This window comes from Phodopus roborovskii, unplaced genomic scaffold (genome assembly GCF_943737965.1).
Source record: "Phodopus roborovskii unplaced genomic scaffold, PHOROB, whole genome shotgun sequence".
In the NCBI taxonomy this organism is placed as follows: Eukaryota; Metazoa; Chordata; class Mammalia; order Rodentia; family Cricetidae; genus Phodopus; species Phodopus roborovskii.
In genome coordinates, this window is record NW_026126517.1 from 27367776 (window position 1) to 27390032 (window position 22257).

The following is a 22257-nucleotide window of genomic DNA, read 5'->3' on the forward strand; positions in this document are numbered from 1 at the left end:
TTAATGGAAGATGTGATTAATAGATAGGAGGCACAACTGTTCCTTCTTAGCCAGGGAGAGAGGATATATGTTACAGCTCCACAGTAGACTGCATTTCCCCAAGAGTCAAGGGCTAATGCACAGCTGTCAGCCACCAAATCCCATTGTTGTTTCTGCCCAGTTGGCTGGAGTAAATCCCACCCAGTCTGGCCCGTCTCTCCCTGTTCATGGACCCTCAGGCTTACACAAAGAACCATCCTGTTCCAGTCCCCTCAGGTTCCAGAAAGAAAACAGAATTAGTAGCCTGTTGCCTCCCAGTTCTGAATTCTGAAGCCTGAGTCCAGATAAGGCTAAGATGGGCAAGGTAAAGGATACACACCACATGTTTCATGCCAGACAAGGAAAGGCATCAAAGGAGGCAGAGGGAAACACAAATGTCCAATTTTGTTTAATATCATCATAGGTAACATGCAGTGTTTGATATCATAGGTAGCATGCAATGTTTGAAAGGGAGAATGGACAAATGAAATTTATTGCCCTCTGCTATGAACCTATACTGCCCCAGGCCATGAGGAATCTGTTGCCTCACTGTGCTTCTGGACTCCATTCTACCTCTGCCTAACTTCTCCTTGAAGAAGCACCCCCTCGCTAAACCTGTCGTTGTATCTGAGCTCACCTGTCCTGTGCCCTGCTCTGTTAGTGTCTAGATGGGAGATGGGGTAGTTCAATAAACATGCAAATCAGTGTAAAACCAGATGATGAGGAATAGACTCTCCCCAGGGACTGTGTGACAGGAGCCTTGCTTTCTCTTCAGTCAAACACCCTTCCCAGACTCCTCTCCAAGCAGACAGCCCCGCCCCTCTTATCAGAAGTGTGCTTTCAGTTATTCAGCTGCAAGTCCACTGGCCTTGTCCTTACAGGAGAAGACTTACCTTGAAACTATGTTGCCTGGCACAGGGAGGCTACCTATATTCATTTGGGGCGACTGAGGGACTCCTGTGAGAGCGTCCACGGGAAGCTCACATTTGCAACCCATGACACTCTCAGCCATTTCTGGATCTCAATTTCATACTTACTTTTGCTTTCTAGGGACAGGAAGCCCTTATCTCTGCCATGTGTCTAACCCTACTCATCCTTAGGACTTTGCTTAGATGTGCGATCTTTCCAGCATGGGTGCCCTCTGTCCAGGCATAATGATGAGCTCTTCTACCACAGGCTAGGAAAATAATTATCCTCCATGAAGTTTGTACCTGCCCAAATATAACAAGCAGCGGAGGTCCAGCCCCCAATCCACGCCCGAGACCTGCCCCCTGGCCCTGCCCTTAGCCAGCTGCACCTCTGGCTGAGTCAGGCCTGGGACACATTGCTTCCTACAGAGAAATGTAGGGATTCTCAGTGCAGCTGCTCCCACACTGAACATTGTGACCTCCGCTTCCTCACTTTTTAAGAAGTCTCCCATCATCCTCAGCCGCATTTGTTGTTTTTTAGATCTTACTGAGTATCTCATGGAGAGAAAGATTGCTTGGTACTTCCCACATGGTAGGGCACATCCTTGCCAATGTAACAGGGATGCCCCAGTGTGTCCTCCCTGTGTTTCCCTCCCCGGAGGACCACAAACAGGGCCTCACCTCTTAGCCTCACCCTTTTGGCAGTACTTCCTGGCTCCTGATCCAAGCTTTTGTTCTCAGGGACCTTCTCTTCCCTTCCCATACCTGATCATCTTCAGACTTTCTTCCAGTAAAACAAATTTCAATACCAGAAGGCCCCGTTTCTTTACTGCTGTCTCCCATGTCCTACCTGTAGACTAGCAAAAAAAGTCCTTCTGTTAAAGTGTATATGTTGAACTACTAATTAAGCCATGAGTTTCATGACAACATGGATTCTTCTTTGTTTTCCCTGGCCTACCCTGTCGGCCTGTGTCGGGAGCGGTCTTTGCCAGGCTACAATCGGAGCCAGCCAAGCGACCCCAAGTCCGTACCTGAGTATGGATGAGGGAAAGGATGGTTGTAGACAATAAAGAAAAGACAGAGAGACAGAATAAAGGTCAGTAGGGCAGATCAGTTAATACTGAAATGCCACGAGTTTATTTTTCACCACTCTTATATACCATAACTAAAAAGTGGAACACAGTATCATGTATATGGAACAAACTTTTCTTCCTTTCTCATTCTAAGGGTTCAGTAACCACACCTTAGCCCTAACTTCTGCTTCCCTAGCCTTGACAGTCAAGAGTAGCCATACCTCAGATTCAGGTCTGTTGTTATTCAGATTAAGATGCCTGAAACATCCTTCTGTAGCCACATCTTTGACCTTTAGGTCTTCAGACTTGCTGACAGCTTTGAACTCTCTGTCCTTTTGTGCCAAGATGGAATGCAGACATCTTTATGGGCACCCACATGCCTGAGACTCAAACTCAGGCTCTTTCACTTACTAGCCACAGAATATTGGGCAAATTACTTATCTTTCCTGAACCTCAGTTCCTCCTCCATAAAATATAGCAAATAACTGCACTGCTCTCAGAGAATTATTTTGTTTAGATTGATTGAGATGAAGTATGTGTTTGATAGAGATGCTGGGTTTTATGGATGAAGTATTGCTGTTAAGTGTTATTATTATTAGATATTAGTTGGTCTGAAACTAAGCAAGACTATACTCCTCCAGCATAGTAAGAGTTACCACCATGTATGGAGTAGTACCGGGCTCACCCCCACCTTTCAGCCACAACCACTAATAACAGTATTCAAATGCCTTCTGGTAGATAAGCATACCATAAATGTACTTACTACATGTGAGACAGGGAACCTGCTTTGTCTCCATCAAGAGCCCACACTTGGCTCGCATATGTCAGTTTAATTCCAGCATTGTACATTGTAAGGATCTGTGCTTGCTGAGTCCCCATCAGCCTCAGGGCCTTGCTGCTCTTAATTGGTCCAGTTCCAAAATAGCTCAGCCCTTCAAGGCAGAAGAAGCTGCAGGCTAGGTCCTGATGGACAGAAAAAAAGATATGTGTGGGCATGGGTGTATGTAAATATTTAACCACCTCAGAAGAACTGAAGCTCAGAGCTAGGGATGCATACTCAAAAGATTATGTTCAAGTTGGGGCCATCAGTAAGAGACCAGCTCTGAAGCAGCCACCAAGATTGTAAGCACATGTTCAAGTCTACAGATTTTGTTCAGTAACAGCCTATCAAAACTTGTGCCATCTTGCTCCAGTACAACTATGTGACAATGTATCACTTTTGTGACTGATGTCACCAAATACCTGGCAGAAATGATTTAAAGGGGAAAGGTTTTATTTTGACTTGTGGTTTCTAAAAGTTTAGCCCATGGTCTCAAGGCTGGAACACATGATGAAGGGAAATTTTACTTTATTTTAACAAAACAAAAAAGAAAGAAAGAAAGAAACAAAACAAAACAGAGAAAAATAGACAATACAGGAAGTAACCAGGGAAGAGAAGACATGGCCCCCAAGGTCCTACCTCCCAGTAACCTGCTTCCTCCAACTAGGTCCCACTCCTGCTTTGGCCATATTTAGATAATTTCAACTTAATATGAATCCATCAAAGACTTAATCCATTCATTAGTCTGGGGTCCCCATAATCTAATCATTTTTGAAAATGCTGTCAGGGACACAGCCAGAGATATTCCTTATTCTAATCAGGTTGACATTAAAATTGACCATCACAAACAAAATATCCATAGCCACTGAGATTCCTTTCTCACCCATGTGGCATCATCTGGTCAGGTGATCTAGGAATCAACTTACCACCATCTTTTATGTGTTTCCTATGTCTGTGAACCTATGGGCTACTCTAAGGAATGTCTCCCTCATGGCCATAGCAGAGAGGAAAAGTCTAAGCCTAGTCATGCCACTCTCTGCTTTATCATAATCACTAATATCCCATTGACTCAAACAGGGCAGGAAGGCATATCCTATCTGCTACAAATTAACCCAGCTCTGGGGAGCAGAGGAATACACCATCACCAATGAGGACACTGATCTAATCTACTACTGTGTGTTCTAAATTGCTATTCAGAGCAAAACAGAGTGACATCTAAGCCCTCAGTCAGTCAGAAATAAAGATGGCATAGCAATCTGAGTGTCACCACTGTTGCTTGTACTTTGCCTGGAGCAACCCTGACCAAGAAGCCAGACAAGAACTCCAGGGGCTGTTTTGACTCACTCCTGGGATTTCCAGCTGTGTATCTATATATAGTACTATTTAGGATACACCTTCAGACTCCCAGAAAATGAAGTGCTAACTATACTAAAGCCATCTGCCTGATCCTCCCCTAGATGTTAAGGTTTGATTTATTTATCTACTTATTTATTTATTTGTGTGTGTGTGTGTGTGTGTGTGTTTGTGCCTGCATAAGTTTATATGCACATATGTATACAGATGACCAAAGAAAGTAGAAGAGAGCATTGGGTTCCCTGGAATCATTGTTGCAACTGGCTTTTTGGAGCTGCCTGATGTGGTTCTGGGGACAGAAGTGAACCAGGGCCCTCTGCAAGAAGCAATAAGCATTCTTAACTGCCGAGATCTCTCCAGCTAGCTCTTCAGTGTTCTTAATGAAGAATCTTGGGACCTGGGGTTCCTGCGAGCACAAGCAAAATGTTAGAGAAAGGGTCCATAGTTTTATTAGATTGTCAGAAAAGCCAATAATGGAAAAAGGGATGCTTTTCTGCCCTTCTACCAAAAGAGCAAAAGAGTCTCAGTAATAAAAATCCCATCTCGGATCTCAGTTGGAGTCCAGAATAGTTCACTGAAAAGAGTTTCTGGTTGCTAATAAAGTGGTGCTGCCTTCCCTTCAAAGTACCTAAGCAATGTTATCCTATTTCCTTCTGGAAAGTCGATGGATGATAGTAAGAAATCAACAATGACGTCTACCACACCATTGTCAACACATTAAAATATAAACTTATAATAATAGAGCCAGATCAAATCCTAGTTATTTTGAGTGTTATTTAGAAAGTGTTGATTAGCTCACTAAAGGCCTCCCCCTGGCTGTGTGCTTTGGAACTCTGTCATTGCCAGTGTCCATCAACAGTTTTACCAATTTAAAAAAGAAAGGAAGGAAGGAAGGAAGGAACCTCAAGAATCAGGCTAATCAAGTTTGTAGCTGACACCATTTGCAGTGGGTCAATGAAAACAAGCATGAAACCCATACCTGGTAATGGGTTTTAAGTCATGAAACATTAAACAGTCCACAAAGTCCCCAATTCAGATCCTGGAAAATACTGTGGGTTTCTTCAGAGGGGAGGAAAATTCAGAAGGATTACGGAAGCTGCCCCAATTGTTAATAAACCATCAGATACTTTCTTATGAGCAATGGTTTCTAGGCCAGCAAAGTCAGTGTCCCACTGGATACAACGTTGTTTCATCAACTACCAAGTCATCCCAGCAATGACCAGGAATAGCTCGGCTTTTCTACTCAGCTAGAAAGCCACCCATTTTCTTTACTGAAATTCCACCTTTAGGCACAAAAGACTTAACTCTGAATTTAACAAATAAACACTTCATGCAGTCCACAGGTACATACTTTGTATTTATAGCAGGCCAGGCACTCTAGTGACTACCTTGTCTCATGCTGGAGGTATATGGGAACCAAGATAGACACCTAGCGACAACAGTAAAGAGAGACACAGCACACCCTGCCCTGTGATATTGCTACAACGGTGGTGGGCTTGTATTAGCACAGCTTACCACAGGCTAGTCATATGGTCCTGAGCCACAAATGGTAGCTTGGTATAGTAGAGGGACTCACTTCTGAGATCACTTCGTCACAAGGACAGCTACAGGCATGGCATCTAGTAGTTATATAATGTCGTGCTTACTGGATAGAGAAAAGGTAGCCTGACAAATCTGAGATCACATCCAAGCTCTGCCATCCCAGCAATGAGACCTCAGCCACCGTGAATGAACTTGTGGAGCTTTAATACCTTTGTGAAGCTATTGTGGTTTAACAAGGATCAGGAAAAACAAGTAGGTTGAATAGATGTTCATTCAGGGAGAAATAACTTAGAATAGAGACAGATGAACACCAGCAGGTTCCTGGTCCCAAGGATGCCTTGCCTCCGGATGTTCTTCTGTCCCCATGCTGCAAGCAAGAATGCTCCAGGGCCCCTTTCCCAGACCTAGTTCCCCCAGGTAACTTCTACCGCTGTCCTCACCACCAATGGGCATGGTCAGTGCCACAGGTGCAAACAAAGTGAATATCTCACAACATGAAACAAAGGTGATGATCTCCATTTCACAAGGTGGTTTCCAGATTTGATGAGAGGAAAATGAATTAATGAACATGGTATACCATGAAGCTACCAGGACCTAGCAATAGACATGGAGTTTCATACAGGTACCAAGACCTAGTAACTAAGATTTTAGTATCCATTTCTTTCTAAACAGTGTTCCAGCAAAATCATATTTGAATAATTCTAGGGATCACATTTCAAGAATGGTGTTAACATGTCTTTTCAAAAAAAATAAATGGAAAAGACCAATAAGAAGAGAGACTTGGGAATTAGGAAGGGTTGAGGAGCAAAAGAGATGAAAATAATGTAACAGTTTTCTTCAGCCTTCTTTAGAGCCCTGGAAGCCTGGGAGCCCCCAAAGCACATGGAATTTAAGTAGTTATGTTCTAGCTCTAGTATGGGAAAACATTCTGACCATGAGAACAGCCAAGAATGAAAACAACCACATTGTCAATCTTTGCTCCTTGTGTTTCAAACGCCAAGTCTGAGGGAAGGACTCGGGAGTGAGCACAGTCACGTTCATCTATGAGAATGGGTATTGTGTGCCTACTCAATGCTCTCATTTTGTTCCAGGGAACATTGGTGCAGAAGGGAAGAAAGACACAGCACTCACAAAAGCAAGTGCTTCTGGGAATTATGCTGCCAATTGCTGGGGGATCTCAGAGGAATCTGAAAGAGGGATTGTTGGACTTGTGAGGGGCAGGGTCAAGACCCCAAAGGTTTCTCAGCTCTTATTATTTTATGGCTCCATGTAAGCAATAATCTCTTCGTGCAAGGAATTGCTAATCTAATCCAACAATTTCCCTGGAATTAACACTTAGTACAACTGGACCCTTTAATGGTAAAACTCTACAAAAAAACAATTATAAAAAGACACCTTATATTGGTAAAATGCACTTTTCCCAATCATCTGGAAGAACAGCATTCTCATTTTTATTATATTTAAGTTAACATCTACCCCACATTTTGGTAGAGAAGGGCATAGAGAAGCAAAAATAGCAGATAGGACTCACCTAAGTCATTCAGCCATTGGCAGCAGAGCTGGGTAGGGCTAGTCTCCTATGCTTCATGTTCTCTTTAGTAACAGATTAGAACTCATTCTTTATTGGTGAATTTTGTTCTGCATTCCCCCCACCCTCCCTACATCTCTCTCCTATATCAGCCATCCCTCTTCCTTCTCTTCCCTTCCTGTCTCCTCCCCCTCCCCCTACTGCATTATTGCAAGCTCAGAATCTGGCAGGTGAATGATGTGGCTGATAGCCCAAGTTTCCCTCAGAAATGTAAAACTCAAAATCCTTTACATTTCAAATTCCAAACAGTCACTGCTGTGTCAGAAAAAAAAAATATTAACTGTTTGAGCAGTGGACCTTGCCACCAGCACAAGAGAATGATAAGTACAGACAGAGGGGGAAGGATGCTCCTTGTCAGTTCAGCTCTAAGTCAAGATGCGTGAATGGCTTTGGGTGGAAATGCTGTTTCTCTTTAAAGAATAAAAATAGAGGCCTGTGCAAGAGCACTGTGACTACGGGGAAGGAGCCTGCTCTGGAAAATTGTGCATGTGTGTTCTGCCTCATTGGTTTGGCTTTCATTTGAAGTTGAAGTGGCAACCAGGGGACATGTCCTGAGTCCCGCCCTCCTGCAAAAGCTGTTTGGGATGCCAAAAATTCTATTGTTTATTTTTTTTATCACCTTGAATGAATCAGCTGACTATCTGACAAGCCTGCTCAGAGACAGCATGGGGCATCTGCATCCACCTTGTCCCCTGGGACTTACTAACCTGGTGTCCCTTCAGGAGCAAGATATGTGGCAAAGGAAGAAAAGCACAAAGCCACACCCAAGGTCTGAGGCCCTCCTGAGGTATTCAGGGCCACTCCCACGCTGGTTTGGAAGTCCCAGGCCTGTCTGTCAGGTGTTAGGTGAGATGTACAGCTTGCTTCCAGAAACACCAGAGAATGAAAGTAAGATAATCCCTAGGTTTTCATCCATGAAATACCAAGCTGAGAATTCATCAAAAGAGACTTCATATTTTTGGGCCATGGCTGTGTCAGTAGATGACTTATACCTATACAGTTCTCTGCCTCTCTCTCTCTTTCTCTCCCTCTCTCTGTCTCTCCCACATCCACATGTACACCTACCCACACACATTCTTGTGCACTAGCACAATCAAATCCCTTTATCTTGTTTTATTTTTCTCCATGGCTCTGGCTGCATAAGACTTGCACAAGATCAAGCTGGTCAACACTCCATTGTAGATGGGTGAGGGGCACACAAGACCCCACCTCTAGCTGAGGAGTTATTGGCAGTTTGAAGGTTACTAGGTGATGAAGGATAATTTTTTTTTTCTTCAAGGGTATGGCTCCTGGAAGGTTGTTTCCACCCCTGTGGATGGCCCTGTACCAATGTATATACAGACAGTACTAAATTAACTAACTAAATTAAAGGGAAAAAAAACCAGGATATGAAGTTGGGAGGGTTTGTGTTGGAGGAACAAAGGGGAAAGGGGGGTAGAGGGTGGATATGATCAAATTACATTGCATGCATCCATGAAATTCTTGAAGGATAAACAGAAACATATAAATATATTTTTGAAGTGACTTGTTTATATATCAACTGTCTCCATTCCCTGGAGACAATCAGGCCACTAAAGGAGGCTTTACTCATCATTGCTGCAGCCTCAGTCTACAAAACAGGATGAGCACAGAGTGAGTTCTCATTAAATAACCGTATCCTCACTTGTGGCCTAAAGTCCTCTTACTGGAGATTTATTAACTGAGTTTTCAAAGACTTCAAAGTTATTAAAATGCAGACACTCCTAGAATAGCACTTTAAGCCTTAATAATAATTCTTAGCTAATAAATTTTGAGAGTGGGAGACTCTGCTATTATATTATGAAGCATAGAAACTGTCTGGAATTATGTCTGTGATGATAGCATTGAGGGCAAGAGGGCCTGAAGTAAGAGAGTTGCATGTGGTGAAATCTTGCTTATACAAATAAAGCCTGTCTGTACAGACCTCCAGACCTCTGTGGTTAGCTAGTGGCAAGCTCCATTCTCTGACCTTCAAATAGACTTTATTTGTACAAACAAGATATCAGTATGTAGAGCACCAGACTCTTAATCTCATGGCCATGGGTTTGAACCTCACATTGGGTGCCACATGTAGATGGAACCTTCTGTCTCACTAGGTCCTGCAGCCATTGGGTCCCAAATAACACATAGAAGCTTATATTAATTATAAGCTTGCTGATGGCTCAAGATTCTTATTGGCTAGCTTTCTCTTAATTATTAACCCATTTATATTAATCTGTGTATCTCCACATGGTCTTGACTTACTGGTGATGCCCAGACCTCTTGCTCCTCAGCAGCTACATGGCATTCTCCTCTGATTCTCCTCCTTATGTTCCTCTTCCCAGCATGTCCTAGTCTGGTAGCCCCACTTAAATACTTCCTGCCTAGCTACATCCTGCCTCCATTGGTAAAACAGCTTCATTCATAAACCAGTAAGAGTACATATATTCACAGCATACAGAAGGACACCCCCATCAGTTAGGGGCAGCAAGGAGACAGAGAATCAGGCCTGAAGTCAGCCTCCTTTTCATTTTGTCCTACTTGGTCATCCTGCCTACGAGTCATGATCAACGAGTCATGATCAGCATGATCCTGCTGTCTAAATCTACCATCATCAAGCCCTGTGCTAGCTTTCCCTCTTCCCTCTCACTCTCAGTACTGAAACCGAATAACCTATGGGGCCCTTAAATGCCAGTGATTAATGAGCCAGGCTTCTTTATCATCCATGCTTCCTGTTTCTGCCAAGTCAGCCTTCTAACATGCAATCACATGGCATACTAGTCTCTCCTTTTCTGTCATTTTTTGCATGAGTATGACTAGTCCTGTTCAGAAGTGTGTGGAAGTGATGATTGTCCCATGACTGGTGTTTCTAGGCTTGAACAATTCATCCTGTATGTGAGATCTTCCAGATATATTTTCTCTGGTCTCTGTGATTACCAGCATTTAAGATTAGCTTGGGTGCATGCAAGAATCTGATGAAGGAGGTAGTTTTAGGTGATTGACTGTTTTGTATTTCAAAACTAGGTAGATTCTCAGGGAAATCATTCACTGCCTCTGTAATTAGTTAGCTCTCAAGGGATGGTGGCTCCAGGATCAAGCCTCCAATTTTCAGATCACCAACATAGGGGGAAAAAAGGAAGATACAGCTAGTATGTGATGGTGACATCTGTGGATGAAAGCAAGTGAGAAAAACGATTTCATCCTCAGATATAAGCCGTAAGGGACAGGGATAATAGATAAGAACAAAGAGAAAACCAATGCCTGCCCTGAAGCACAAGAAGCAGAAAGGAAGCGATTCCTGGGGAAGAACCATGCTTGGGTTAAGACCAGAGTGGAGAGGCCTTAGAATGTGTCAAGAAATGTAAGAAGTCTGGCTTGGTTGATGGCTTCCGAGAGAACGGCAGGAAAGACTGGATAAATAAAAGGAGTGAGAAGGCAGCACACAGAGGTCTATGAGAAGGTGGAAGACAAAGAGAACCAAATAGGCTGGTTTCTGAAGACTGCATAGAAACAGTCCTTCCTAGATGGGTGGGGCTCTTGATCACACATTTTTCACTCCTCACTTCAAACTCTAGCCATTCTGTAGGCATCCAAGTGTGTAGGGAGTTCATAGCTGCCTGGGATGCTCACACCTTCTTAACCAGGTCCTCTAACTTCCAGCTAAGGCTCTCAGCTGAAGGCCCTGTCCCAGCTATCAGAACCAAGTGGCTGATCAAATAATGGCCTTCACAGCTGTGCCATAGTAGATCTTTCCCCAATTACAGTGGCATTAGGGAAGTTATTGGAAAGGATGTTCTCCCACCATTGAGTAGTAAATGCTTTGCTAATTTGCCTGATGATCCATTTATGATGGTTGCTCACTGATCCCCTTCTACAACTTACCTTTAATGGCCTGTCTGTTAGGACAGGCCAGTCTTCTCCAATGAACCAACTTTATTTTATTATGGCTTATTATGGTCTTTTGTTCAGGGAGTGCCTGCAAATGAGAAAGTGGCTCACAAAACTCTGTCATCGTGGGCATAATGATTGCCAAAGCACTTAGAAAGAAAGAAAAACAAATAATAACCTTCCCTAATTGAAACAGTAAAATATGCACAGTTCAGAATGAATCCATGTAGAATTTTTTAAAGGGAAAAAAGAACCTTATGCATGTGCATGCATGCACACACACACGCACACTCACACACACACACACACACACACACACACACTTGTGAATTTTTGGTTATAAATTTGCAGGGCTCTTTCATTCAGTCAATTGTCTCCAACAAGCCCTTGTTCTGTATGTGCATATAAAGCTCCACACTCTGATTATTTTTCACATTTTGGGGGCAAGATTGCTCTATAATTAAATCCATTTCCCTTGTGGGGGATTAACTTCTCTTGTTTGAGTCTCTTGTGTGCTCTTTGAAGAAAGATATGTGGAAGGAGGCTTTGGTTTTGTTTGCATTTGCTTCTGCAACTGTTCCACTCTCTCTTTTCTCTTTATTTTCTCCCTCAGGTTCTCCCAGCCCCTGGCCATAGTCATAAAACACAAATCAAGGAGTCTCACAACAGTTTTGCTTAACACGGAGCAAATTGCAGGGAAGAGTTAGCATCCAGAGGAGAAGCCAACTGGTGAGTAAGCAAAGCATCATGTAACTGATTTCTTTTCTCACTCTTGAAAAGATAAACTAAGTGCTGCTGGATTCTGCTTGTTCTCCCTCCTCAGAATTGAAAAAAAAAAAAAAAAAAAAAAAAAAAACATGTGCTATGATGAAGGACGTCAGTCATTGATGGACCTGAATTTTTCTGTCTGTCTTATTTAAGAGGTAGTTGTGTTGCACGCAAAATGAAAACCTTTCAGTTCAATCTAGAGTGCTAGCTACTTTTTCTGCTGCTAAGCATGAGTACCCGGCCAAGACAACTTAAGGGATGACTCATTTTAGCTCATGGTTTGAAGGGAACAGTCAATCATGGCAGGAGGGCATGTCAGCAGGTGGTTTCATGGCAACACGTGGCTAGAACCCCATACTTCCATACAGTTCAGCAGCACAACAAGCAGAGAGGAGATATGAAGGTCTACCTCCTGGCTACCCACTTCCTCCAGCCAGATCCAACCTCCAATGGTTCTGCAGCATCTCACAACAGTGCCAGCACCTGGGAAGCAAGAGTGCAATACCAGAGTCTGTTGGGGACATTTTATTTCCAAACCATGACACTTCAATTCAAATCCTACATTTCCAGTAAGAGAATTCCATGGAAGAATAAGCCCATTGATTATTATCTTTTCAAGGTCAGTGAAGAATTGTGCTGGGATTTTGATGGGGATTGCATTGAATCTGTAGATTGCTTTTGGCAAGATTGCCATTTTTACTATGTTTATCCTACCTATCCAAGAGCATGGGAGATCTTTCTGTATTCTGATATCTTCTTTAATTTCTTTCTTTAAAGACACAAAGTTCTTGCTATATAGGTCTTTCACTTGTTTGGTAAGCATTGCCCCAAAGCATTGCTTGTGGCTATTGTAAAAGGATGATGTTTCTCTGATTTCTTTCTCAGCCCCTTTGTCATCTGTATATAGTAGGGCTGCTGATTTTTTTTTTTTTTTAGTTTATCTTATGTCTTGCTAATTTGCTGAAGGTGTTTATCAGCTGTAGTAGTTCCCTAGTAGAGTTTTTTGGGTCACTTATGTAAACTATCAAATCACATGCAAATAGTGACAGTTTGACTTCATCCTTTCCAATTTGTATCCCCTTGATCTCCTTTTGTTGTCTTATTGCTTTAGCTAGAACTTCAAGTATAATATTGAAGAGTTATGGAGAGAGGGCAGCCTTGTCTTCTTCCTGATTTTAGAAGAATCGCCTTAAGCTTCTCTCCATTCAGTTTGATGTTGGTTGTTGGTTTACTGTATATTGCTTTTATTATGTTTAGGTATGTTCTTGTTATCCCTGATCTCTTCAAGACCCTTATCATGGAAAGGTGTTGAATTTTGTCAAAGACTTTTTCAGCATCTAGTGAGATGTTCATGTGGTTTTTCTTTTTCAGTTTGTTTACATAGTAGATCTCACTGATAGATTTTCGTATGTTCAACCATCCCTGCAAGCCAAGGATGAAGCCTACTTGGTCATGGTGGATGATTTCTCTGATGTGTTCTTGGGTTCGATTTGCCAGTATTTTATTGAGTATTTTTGAATCAGTGTTCATGAGGGATATTGTTCTGTAGTAATAATCAACTTTACATGAAAAAAAAAAAAAAAAAAAAAAAAAAAACAAAAGACCCAGCCAAAACAACCCTGCACAATAAAGGAACTTCAGGAGGCATCACCATCCCCGACTTCAAGCTCTACTACAGAGCTATAGTCATGAAAACAGCCTGGTATTGGCACAAAAATAAACAAGTAGACCAAAGGAATCAAATCAAAAATCCTGATATTAACCCACACACCTACAGATACCTGATTTTTGACAAAATAGCTAAAAATATACAATGGAAAGAGGAAAGCATATTCAACAAATGGTACTGGCACAACTGGATGATAGTGTGTAGAAGACTATAGATAGACCCATGTCTATTGCCATGCACAAAACTCAAGTCCAAATGGATCAAAGATCTCAACATATATCCAGCCACACTGAATCTCTTAGAAGAGAAAGTGGGAAGTACCTTGAACAAATTGGTACAGAAGACCACTTCCTGAACATAACTCCAGTAGCACAGACACTGAGATCAACAATTAATAAATGCAACCTCCTCAAACTGAGAAGCTTCTGTAAGATAAAGGACATAGTAAACAAGACCAAAAGGCAGCCCACAGACTAGGAAAAGATCTTCACCAACCCTACATCTGACAGAGGGCTGACCTCCAAAATATACAAAGAACTCAAGAAACTAGTCACCAAAACACCAAATAACCCTATTTTAAAATGGGGTACAGAACTGAAGAGAGAATTCTCAATAGAGGAAATCAAAAAGGCTGAAAGACACCTAAGAAAGTGCTCAACATCCTTAGCTATCAGGGAAATGCAAATCAAATCAAAACTCTGAGATACCATCTTACTCCTGTCAGAATGGCTAAAATTAGAAACACCAATGACAACTTATGCTGGAGAGGATGTGGAGAAAGGGGAACACTCCTCCACTGCTGGTGAGAGTGCAAACTTGTACAGCTATTTTGGAGATCAGTATGGCAGTTCCTCGGGAAAATGGGAATCAGTCTACCACAGGACCCAGCAATCCCACTCTTAGGCATATACCAAAATGGTCCACATCCATGCAACAAAGACTTGTGTTCAACTATGTTTGTAGTAGCATTATTTGCAATAGCAAGAACCTGGAAGCAACCCAAATGCCCCTCAACTGAAGAATGGATAAAGAAGATGTGGCACATTTACACAATGGATTACCTCTCTGCGGGGGGGGGGGGGGACAAAAAACAATGGAATCTTGAAATTCACAGGCAAATGGATAGAACTTGAAAAAACCATCCTGAATGAGGTAACCCATTCACAAAAAGAGGAACATGGTATGTACTCACTCATGTATGGATTTTAGACAGAGTAAAGAATCACCAGCCTATAATTCACACCATCAGAGAAACTAGGATATAAGAAGAAACCTAAGAGATTCATACAAGGTCCCTCACAGAAGGGGAAAGAAACAAGATCTCCTGAGCATATTGGGAGTAAGGGGGCAGTGAGTGGAGAGGGAGCTAGTAGAAAGAGAAGGAGAGGAGAGGAAAGCATGTGAGACTAGGAAGATTGAGACAGAGGAGGAATAGATGAGAGAGAGAGAGAGAGAGAGAGAGAGAGAGATACCATAAAAGAGGGAGCCATTATAGATAGGTTTGAAGAGAAAACTGACCCTAGAGCAATGTCCAGAGACCTACAAGACTGACCCCAACTAACAATTTGAGCAATACTAGAAAGACTACCTTAAATGCCCTTCCCTGATAATGAGATTGATAACTAACTTATCTACCATCATAGAGCCCTCATCTAGTAGCTGATGAAAACAGAAGCATCCACCCACAGGTAAACACTGAGCCAAACTGGAATTCAGATGCAGAGAGGGAGGACAAGACCAGACTACAGAAACCCACAGAGATAGCTAACCTGAACAAGGGGGAGCTAATAGACCCCCAGACTGATATCTGGGAAACCATCATTGGACTGACTCAGACCCCCTGAACATGAGTCTCAGTTAGAAGGCCTGGGCAGTCTAAGGGTCCTCTGACAGTGGAACCAATATGTATCCCTGGTGCACAAAAGGACTTTGGGAGCACATTCCCTATGGAGGGATGCTCCCTTAACCTAGAGTCAGGAAGGAGGGCCTAGACCCTACTCCAAATGACTTGACAGATTGTGTTGATCCTTCTTGGAAGGCATGGAAGGGGGGTATGGAAAGGGGGTATGGGAAGAAGAGAGAGAGGGAGGGAGAGGAAACAGGGATTGATATGTAAAATAAGAAAAATAAATAAATAAATAAATTTAGTTATTAAAAAAAAGAATAAGGGGGATAAAAAAGAGAGAAAGAAAAAATAAGCCCAGTGAAGATATAACCTCATCCATTGATGATTTCTAACAACTCTGGACAAAATATCAAAAGGGGAATTATTTCCTGCCACCACTCTGTCCTCCCATAGCAATGTATAGCCAGCAAAAGTATTCTTCATAATGAAGCTGAGAGTTGAGGAATGGCCCAGCTAGTGAAATGCTTACCTTGCAAGCATAAGGACCTGAGTTCAAACCCAGAATCTACAATAAATAAAAAACTGGGCATGATGGTATACACTTGTAATCCTAGCTCTGAGAAAAAAAAGGCAGAGACTAGGAGATCCCTGGAGCTCACTGGATACATAACTTGGCCTGCTTGGTGAATTGTAAGCCAGTGAGAAATCTTGTCTCAAAAACCAAGGTGGAATATACCAGATATTGTCCCCTGGCCTACATACACACATCCAACACATGTATGTGCACCTGCACAGCACAGACATGAATACAAACATAAGTAGGCATGCAGACACAGATACTAAATACATAAACAAGAGGTATAGCTGTTTTACAAAGGAAAAAATGGGGGATTCAAACCAGCAGGCTTGCTCTAAAGAAATTGCCAACAGAAGCACTGAAGGGAGAAAGCACATCTTAAACAAATAAGATCAACAAAAATGACCATTTCCACAATGGCAATAGTGGATGAAGAGTCATTTGTCTTTAGGGTTATGGACCCTGCTAGGTTGACCACGCTCCAGTCGATGGATGCACACCCATGTGTATAATGACAGCAGTAATTAGATTTGGTCAATGATCTTTTTTGTTTTTTAAGGAACATGAAATTGGGAAGGAGATGAAGGGTAAGAAAACCTGTGGAATTGAGGAGTTGCCTTAATAATGACTAGTATGACTATATGATGTGTATAAGAACATTATGCAGACCATATTCAGGAAACCTTTCTGATCCATAGTATCTTCATAAGTTATAGGAGAATAACTGTACCTACTCTTATAGCTGTTGTGCAGCTAAAATGGGATGTTATTGTTAAATGTCTGTCATATAGTAAAGGCTCAGAAACTATATAAACTGTCCACTAATGACTACTAACAGCTACTTAGACAACTTATAGTATTTCAAAGCCATTACTCTATTAACCCCATATTCTCATCTTTGCGAACAATATGATTGGTAAGGTAGAATCACAAAAGAATAAGGATGTTTCTCTCCCCAAGCCTGGCTTCTCATGTGCCACTCAGGATGTGACCTCAAATTGCTTTACATTTTATCACACATATGGCTGACTGTTCATAATGTCTTCAACATTAGGAATTAGTAAAATGCTATAGACTGGAGCCCCATTACACATCTTCCATCGACTTTGCATATGTTTTTATTTAGGCTGACTCCTTCTATGCTTCTTGAAATGATCCCTGGTTACTATCACATAGAAAACTGTATGACTTCCCACAGGCATGCTTAAATTTCACAAAACAGAATTCCAAAGTGACAACCCAAGCCTTCAAGCTCTGCCCTTGATGACTAATGTGATGAGACACCCACTAATGAGCAGGCAACCTCCACAGGAAGGTGTAACACTGGCTTGTTCTGTGTGTGAAGGTTGGCTGCTGGCAATCTGGCAGGGCAGAAGCAGAGACTGGCTGTATATTTATGAAGTAGTGTTACCAATGCACTGGAGAGAACTCAGACCTTGATAATCCATCAGCAGTTGTCAAATTTCCTCAGTGAATAATATGCCAGAGTCACAAACACAGAGTTGATCATCTCAACAAATATATATGGAGACTTAAATAAGCTCAGAACCCAGAGTCAAGAACAGAGAGATGAGATGGATATGGGCATCAGATCAACAGGACTTCCAGCCTTAGGTGGCACAGTTTGACCAAGGAGGCAACTGGTCAACCCATCATTTTGGTCACATGTGGTCCTTGCTTCACCCATTCTCACTGGAGGCCTTGACACCCAGAGACTAGGTTCCCACAAACTCCAAACCGCCCAGAGATCAGCTTAGTGAATTCCCAGTCTGGAAGAACTTCTGGTTTACTGACAACACCACCTCACACACACAGAAGTCTGGGAGTTGATTCTTTCTGGTGTTGTTTGCAGTGTCACTTTCCATTTATGTCGCCTGTCATATAAGCCATTATAATATTTGTTTAAGTATTTAAATCAAGCCCTTTACTTAAAGCCATTGGTAGCTGAGCTTTAATTAAAGTATATTTGCATACATTAATAACACCCAGCTTCTCCACATTTTCACTGTATTTTTGCATTCAAAACATGACATTTCAATAACAATAGTTGTCAGTGCCTCAGCTCTTATTTATGCCACAATTACAGGTCCTGCTAATTACAGCCCGGCTGGCTTCTCCAGCCTTATGACAAGGGCCTGTTTGCAGCCACTGCTTCCAGCCCCTCAGTGTGTGTGTCAAAGCCTTTAAAGAGAACCTCCCCCATGCCACAAACAGTGTCAAGATGCCAAGTTCCCTTCATCTCCCCCCTACAATGTTCTGGAGCTGGAACTGAAGAGGTGCAAATGGGGTTTTGTTCGTTGTTGTTGTTGTTTGGTTGGTTGGTTTTTGCTTTGTTTTGGTTGTTTTATTTTTATTTATTTATTTATTTACTTACTTATTTTTATCAGAGACTCTGGGACCTGTCAACTTCCTGACATACCCCTAAGATTAAAGTGGAGACCAACATGACCTCCTCCGATCCAGCCTGGAATCTTCTAGAAAGCTAAGTAGTCAAGAGGGAGAAAGTGGTTTTCATATAAAGATATTGGGCTCCCTCCAGCTCCAGCCATACTAGGTTTCCATCTCTTGAGGGTTGAGAGTTTTATTAGGAGAACCTAGCAGCTGGTTATCTAGTGTCACCACAGAAGGCTTGGCCACCAGCTGAATTCCTCCACTACTTTAGGGTGTGTTAAGGCGGTCCACACCTAGACAAGCACTTCTTCTGCTAGCTAGGTTGGAATACTAACCACTCATCTCTGTTTTGCTCTTGCTCTCTGTCTAACTTGACTATGAATTCTTGAGAGAAGGGGCTATCACAGTTTTGTTTATCTTTCTGTTGCCTACCACATATAGCTTCACAATAATATTTCCAAAAAAATATATACTTGTATATTACATAAAAATGAAAAGCATGATTCCAGAACTCCAGGGTCTGAATTGAAGTCAATCACTGGCTAAGTTTTTGATGGTAAAGAGCAGTACCAAAGGCCATACCAAACCCGGAAAAGGGGCTACCTGTCTGTTCTCCTCAGTAGGCAAGCCAAGAAGGCAGTACAAGGTACCATAGAGACTCCAGGGGATGTGGGATTCTGCTCTTCCCAGCATCCTGCCAATCAGACCCTGAACTTGCCCCCTCCATGACTCCTAGGCAATGTTCTGAGATCAGAAAAACAAGTGGTTTATCGTGTGTCCCAAAGCTACAGAGACAGCCAAAGAAAGGAGGTTCCAAGTATGCTCTGTGGGCCATAGTAATTTTCTGGACCACATAGTGAAGCCAAGAAGCCTAAAAAAGTCTGCCTGTGCCTGACTTCCAAACCCATAGGCCAGAACAATAAACAACATGTTCAGCAGGCAGAAAGCCCGTCTGATTGGGGTCTCTTGAGTTCCTGTCCAAATATTCTTCCACAAGCCCCAGTGACAGATAATCTGTTTGTCTACTGTGAGCCCTGGAGCTGTCTGCAACCTCTGGGAGCCATGCTGAGATTTCTGGATAACAAGGTGGCAGTAAATGTCTCTACAGCACTGACAGCAACAATGAAAGATACCAAAAGCCAGAAACTGCTTACAAACAAATTGGAATAAAGCCTGAAGGGGGTGGGGCATGTGGCAGAGGACTGAAGGAGAGAGTGTGTGCTTGCATTTGAGCTCATGGCCCTGGACAGCAAGTGAGACTGTCATCTCAGTTTAGCAGCCACTATTAAGCTATGTCTGTATCCTGTCTCCCCTGCAAGCTTTTCTATCTCCCTGCACAACAGTTCAAATGAAAAACTCTGTTGAACAGATTCTATGCCAAATACCATACCAGATTCTGGAGACACAAAGATGAATTAGACTCAAAGTTTGCAATATGAGACTTTGTGCTCTACCAGGAGAAACAAATATTCATTTTTATGTGGTGGTAATTGATGATTTTGGAGTGTACATTATGGCATTAAAGGAGCAGAGAAGAGGGCAGTTGGATCTATCAAGCATCCAGGGAAGCCTTCCTGGATGAGGAAACTCCTGAACTGGGTCCAAGAATAAACCAATGCTATGCAGGTGAAGAGGTGGAGAATGGAAAGCATGTCAGGCTGCACAAGCAACGTATAAACAGGTAAGACCCTGTGTGTGAGAGAAGCTGGTGACTTAACATGATCAGATGTATTGTGTAAGGTAAAGCAAACAAACATGAAGTCAGAGAACATGAAACATGGTCATGCAGGGCTCTTTGTGCTAAGGAGAGGCTCTTACAACTGCTTCTGTAGAGTGTATGTTCTTTAACAGGTTTGGGTACAGAAGTCACATTAGAGGGCAGATGTTCCAGAAAGATCTGGGCTGCAGTGTGAAAGAGGAGTGATTGAAGGACAAGCCTGGAGGAAGAAGACCAGTTGGGAGTTGTCATTAGAGTCCAGGAGAAAACAGGGGGAGCTGTAAAGGGTAGAGAACATCAGTGGGTAGAAGAGATGTTAGAAGGCAGACATGGCAGACCCAGTCATGAGACTCAGAGGCGAGATAGAAGCACTAAGAACAACAGAGGGAGGGGTTGCTGCCCAGTGGAGGAAAGGCAGCCCCACTGACTGAGACGGTGACAGGGACAAAGACAGCCAGCAGCTTGCTGTGCACCAGACATTAATCAAGTGCTTGATAGGAGGCAACTTAAGGGGGAAAGGCTTGTTCAGCTCCTGGTTTGAAGGGACACAGTCCATTAGAACAGGGAAAGTGTAGTGGCTGACGGCTCTGTGGCAGGAAGAGCATGCTTACATCTGGGTAGAATGAGAAGCAGAGCAAAGGCTAGAAGAAGGGTAAGGCTGTAAACCTCAAGACCTTCTCCTAGAGATCCACTTCCACCCACTCAGCAATAACCCTGAAAGATTCTTTAACTCCCAAAACAGATCCACTATTTTAGGGTCCAAATATTCAAAACAGGAGCCTATAAAAGACATTAAACATCTGCATCATAGCACATGGGCTAGTTCCTTTTAATATTTACAGCAAGCCTGGCAGATAAGCCTAGTATGTTGCTTTACAAAATGAGAAGTGTAGGACACAAAACTGTCACCCAATTACCAGGTGGTGATCCTTTGCCTTTGAGTCTCTAAATTTGCCCCACATGAGGATGGAGGAAGTTGGGGTCTACATCTGTTCACTTTCATACTTTCATCCAGTTGCTGTGACAGGTAGGATGCACTCTGGCAACCAGACGAAGCCAGCAGGAATGTGCCTTAAAACACAGCAGAAATCCTTCTGGAATGCAAGAAAGTACCAGGTGATGTGGGTGAGGCTTTGAGAGCAGTTGGTGAGAAGCACAGAAAGTATCTTTGGAATGCATCACCATCTGCTTTATGGGATGCATGGATACTTCCACCCACATAAGCAACGGAGAGCAGGGACCACGAGCACATACAGATGTCCCTGGAACAGCCAGATGCTCAAAACCTTGTAAAACATCATCATGACCTTTTGAGATTGAGCCCTAGGTTAACTTCCTGATGTCCTGGTGATGGCAGAGAGCTGAAGGGAGTGGAGGACAAAGAAAGAAAAAGATTAGAGGAGCTTTTCGCTTTCTTCCTTTAAAACATTTGTAGAGAGAATATTATTCAAGCCAAGGCCCTGATTTCGGGGGGGGGGTCCTCTAAATACAAGGCTCTGAGGATCTTGTCTAGATATGGGACAGTTGGTGCCTTGTCTGAGACTCCACAACCCATTCTGTCATCTGCAAATTCTGCCCACAAAACCTCACTCTGAACACATGTGTGTAGACATCACTTGAGATCCCAGCTTCAGAACCAAATTCCCATCACCCTCTCCAAATCAGAAGATGCAGGGATTGACACAGTCCAAGGTCAAGGAAAGGACTGTAGGGCCTCTTTACTGATGGTTGGTGTGGCAGCAATGGAGAGATGACAGTATGCCGAAATGCTAATTACAGGCTTACAGGTAATTAAGGTTTAGAGGGATTAAAAGAGTTGCTTTAGGACACGATCTGTCAATTAAGATAGACTACACAGATTAAAACTGGGAACCTGTATTCAAAACCATTCAAAATTGTTTTTCCAAAGACATATAAAATGATTCAAGGCAGTGACTAGATATAGAGAAATAGGAGGGGCATCTGTGTTAGAAGGGTGGCTTGAGGGCTCAGAGTCAATCACCCTGCTGTTAGGTAAACTGTGCAGGACTACCCACTTTCAACAGCCCAAATTTCCAAAAGAGCCCCCACCCCTAAAGACACAAGAAAGGCTTGGCTGAGAA